A 4,729-nucleotide genomic window follows, 5' to 3' on the forward strand; every position below is an offset into this window, starting at 1 on the left:
TGGTGGTGGGCCTGGGGTCTAAGCGTGTTGCGGGCTAAAAATCGACCGGGGCATGCCAAGTAGGTTAGGGATCATCCCAGTGTGGTCCGTTTAAATTTTCATAGCCATTTGGGTGGACAAATGGGCGACGTAGCTCATGGTTTTGGGGGTGGGCTCGAGGTCCAGGCATGTTGTGGGCCAAAATTTGATCGGGGTGTGACAGGGAGGTTGGGGATCATCACAGTGCAGTCCGTTTAATTTTTCGTGGCCATTTGGGTGGGCAAATGGGCGAAACGGAGCGAACGGGGTATTTTCGGGCCAAATTGATATGCTATAGCCCATGGTTTCGTGGGTGGGCCAGGGGTCCAAGCATGCCTATCACGCCTCAAATCCTATTGTGGCGGACAGGCACCCGTAGCCGTGAAGGCCCGAGAGAACCAACCTATAACCTTGGAATTCACATGCATGCTACTATAATAGGCAAAGGTTTTTCCATATATGGATTAATGCCTTAATGAAAAAAAAATATAAACGACAAGCCCTAAAACTATATACATAATAGACTAGGCCGTTGGGGCCATAACATCTACACGATAACACACTACCATGCTTAACTTTACATTGGTCTACAAAGCCTCAAGACGATACACAAAATTTAGCTAAGGCTGGGACAAACCCCCGTCATACTATCAACTTTTATATAATACCAAAAATATATGGAACTGACTTGGAAAGCCCCGAAGCAAACTGGAGCTCACCAATAGCAGATGGATATCCTGGGCTCCTACTGAGGAGGCGTGTTTGCCGAAGCACCTGTGCCTATAGCATGAAATATAAGTCCCCCCATAAGCAGAGTCAGTAGGAAAAAAATATACTGAGTATGCAAGTCAGAAAAGTAACAATACATGACATAAATGCTCAATAAAAATATGGAACAAGTGTAAGAATAGTGCTAGTAGACCACCTTTACATTTACTTGTGGAATAGGGTACATTACATTTCTTTCTTCCTTTTACATTCTTACTTTATTATCTTTGTAATCCATATGATAAAAATGACCAGCTGATCAGTGGTAAATAATAAATAAGGATCGGCCCATGCTAGGCTTATGCCCCTGAGCTACCACCTACATATAAAGTATCGAGATCGGCCCATGCTAGGCTTATGCCCCTGAGCTGCCACCCATTTTACAGATTTTCGTTACTTAGTTTAATTAGCCTTTTGAGATTGTTACTTCGGTGGTCATAATCTTATGGTACCTTGAAACAATGATCTATCAATAAGAGACATGTAAATAGGCAATCAATGCAATAACAATGAAGTAAGGAGTTGTTGGCACACTAATGAAGTGTTTAGGAGCTAAAAATAACACATTGGTCTTATTTGAGTAACCGGAGAAATTCTGAAATTTACTACTGAAAATAGGCATGTAGGATAGGTAGCAAGCATGTATCGAGGTGGTTTAACACATTAACGAGTGGGAATAAGTTCACTAGTAACATGGGATATCATAGGTGCTATTATGTAGCACGTGTTTTTGGATGACCTTGGAAGCTTATTCGATGGAACAAGTATCCGTTTTCACGCCAAGAGTGAAAAATAGAGTATGCCTTACATACCTGGTTGTAAAACTCCAATACCATCCCAACTCGACTTCCCGCACTTTTAGATTACTTATCTACAATGAAATATATGGCAAACTAATATTAGCAACCAAACGTCACATTTTGGCTAGTTAACTTAACCAAACTAGTGGCCGGGAAGTAAGACCTTAATTTATCAACAAAGGGTATCACTTTAACCCTCTTATACTCTAATTACAGCCACATACCATACATATTCATATAATATCCCCCAACACAACCTCAGCTTCATTTCACCTTCCAATCAACACACACAAAACGAAATGAGCAATAGACATACACAATCATAAATTCAGTGGTGTATCACCACATCCATCTTCTATAATTAAATACAAACTAATCACACCTTTTCCCAATAGCAACTGGGCATCCCACAACACAAACACACAAAACAGTCCGCCACAACACCCAAATCGTCTTTAATAACAACCCAATATGTGTAATCCTCTATCAACACATGTATATGGAAAAAGGACAAAAGTTGACAGCAACCATACCTTTATTTCCTTGGTATTTTAGTGTCTTAATGTGTATTTCCTCAATAGCTTAATCCCTTCACACATACATCAAAAGAGAAAAGAGAAATCCCTTAATAACTAAGAATAATGGACTGCCCAAACTTATAGAGAGGGCTGTCCGGAAATTAATCTTAAAGAACACATAGTTTCCATGGTACAAGCTCATGAATTGTTCACTTACCTTTAGCTTGGAAGGAAGGTAAATCCCAGGAACCCTTGTGGAATTATAGGGTTGTTTAGCCAAGAGAGAACAAGAGTGAAAAACCTAGAAAGCTGGAAATTTTGTCTAAGTTAAAATGAGAAAAATTGCTGATATCAATCCATAAATAGGAGATGCTCTTGGACGAATTTATTGACTACTTTTGGGCCATATTTTGTCAATTAATTGATGTATACACTTTCCCTATATATTGGGCCTTTTTAGATCAAAAACTATTGGGCCTTAGCTACCAATTTTTCCTCCCTTTCTTCTCTTTAACTTGGTATTTGGCAGATTTGAGTATTGGGCCTCTTTTCTCCATTTTCTTTCTGTTTTACTTAATTTGGGCTCAAATGAGTAAATTAATATAAGGCCTAATCTAATAAATGGTCTTGATCCCATTAACTTGGTCCAAATAGCTCAAGTAAGTGATCCACCTACTAGCTTAAGTAAGTCAAGAAAGCACCTTAACAAAATACTCAATTTTTAGTTCTTAACTCTTTAATCTAACTTAAAATTTGTATATACTTGGTCACATTAAACCACATGGGAATTATTTATAACTCCATATACACCACAAAGATATATCAAGTTCCATATAAATATAACAAGTACACACAAAAATATAGGGTGTTACATCCTTCCCCCCTTTAGAACATTCGTCCTCAAATGTTAGCATAATTGTCCAACCGAAACAAGTTCAAGCCTAAGGTTAATATTCCTATCATCACACAGTACTTATATATATATATATATATATATATATATATAAACACTTACTTGTTATTGCTCTAATTCAGCATCTTGGACTTTTTCTTCGTATTTGGATAGATGAGGGTATTTGGATTTCATTGCTTCCTCAGCTTCCCATGTGATCTCCTCCACTTGCTGGTTTCTCCAAAGTACTTTTACAGATGCTATTTATTTATTCCTTATCTTCTTAACTTGTCGATCTAGAATGGCAATAGGTATTTTCTCATAGGTGAGATATTCCGTAACTTGTATGTCTTCAGTATAAGTGATATGTGATGGATCTCCGATGCACTTTCGAAGCATTGAGACATGAAATACCGGATGTACTGCTAAGAGCTCTTGGGGTAGCTCTAACTCATATGCGACCTAGACAAACCTCCGAATAATCTTATATGGGCCTATATAACGTGGACTTAGTTTCTCTTTCTTACTAAATCTCATCACCTCTTTCATTGGTGATACCTTCAAGAATACCCAATCACCGATAGAAAACTCTAGCCCTCTTCTTCTAATATCTGCATATGACTTGTGTTGACTTTGGGCTATTTCCAGCCGCTTTTGAATTACTTTAACCTTTTCCATAGCTTGATAAACAAGATCTGTTCTGAACAAGGTAGTTTCACCCACTTCAAACCATCCAATTGGTGATCTATACTTTCTTCTATACAAAGCTTCATATGGTGCCATTTTGATACTTGAATAATAGCTATTGTTGTAGGAAAACTCGATAAGAGGAAAATGATCATCCCAGCTACCCCTAAAGTCTAATACACAAGCTCGTAGCATATCTTCAAGTGTTTGAATGGTACGTTCTGCTTGTCCATCTGTTTGAGGGTGAAAAGTTGTACTCAGATTCACTTGTGTTCCCAAATTCCTCTGAAAAGACTTCCAAAAATTGGTAGTAAATTAGGCTCCCTGATCTGATATAATAGAGATCGGCACTCCGTGTAGTCGAACTATCTCTTTAATGTACAATTTCCTATACTCTTTAACTGTGTAAGTGGTCGTTACTGGTAGAAAGTGTGTGGATTTGGTAATCCTATCAACTATCACCGATATGGAATCAAACTTTTGAGATGTACGAGGCAAACCAGTGACGAAATCCATGTTGATCATGTACCACTTCCAGATTAGAAGATCTATGCATCGCATATAAACCCGGGGCTTCTGGTGCTCTACTTTAACTCTTTGACAATTTGGACATTCGGCTTCAAATTCTGCAATGTTCTTCTTCATGTCACTCCACCAATATATTTTTTTCAAATCTTGATACATCTTAGTGGACCTTGGATGAATGAAATACCTCGAACGATGTGCCTCTGTCATAATCCTCTTTCTTAGCCTGTCTATATTAGGCACACATAATCTATTTTGTCATTGAGGTACTCCTTCTCGCATAAGCTCAAATGCCTTAGTCGTACAACATTGTACATTCTTCTTAAGCTATAATAAAATTGGATCTACATATTGCTTTTTTTTCACTTCAGCTACTAATGAAGATTCTGTTGCATTATGCACAATAAGCCCCTCATCTGGAGTTTCAAGAAGGCGAACCCCCAAATTAGCTAGTTGGTGGAGATCTTTAATTATCCCTTTCCTTTCTATAGACGCTATCATAGCCTTACGACTTAGTGAAT

At 38.1% G+C, this 4,729-nt stretch overlaps 1 long non-coding RNA gene across 1 annotated transcript; it reads right to left on the minus strand.

Annotated features, from left to right (window-relative positions):
* Positions 1 to 424: 424 nt before the first annotated feature.
* Positions 425 to 2,455, minus strand: LOC107872264. Its single transcript, XR_001674766.2, has 4 exons — positions 2,322 to 2,455; positions 2,120 to 2,175; positions 1,599 to 1,657; positions 425 to 798 (listed from the first exon to the last, which is right to left on the minus strand). It is a non-coding gene; the product is annotated as an uncharacterized LOC107872264 (long non-coding RNA).
* Between the last annotated feature and the right edge of the window lie 2,274 nt (positions 2,456 to 4,729).

The sequence above is a fragment of the Capsicum annuum genome, chromosome 5 (assembly GCF_002878395.1).
Source record: "Capsicum annuum cultivar UCD-10X-F1 chromosome 5, UCD10Xv1.1, whole genome shotgun sequence".
In the NCBI taxonomy this organism is placed as follows: domain Eukaryota; kingdom Viridiplantae; phylum Streptophyta; class Magnoliopsida; order Solanales; family Solanaceae; genus Capsicum; species Capsicum annuum.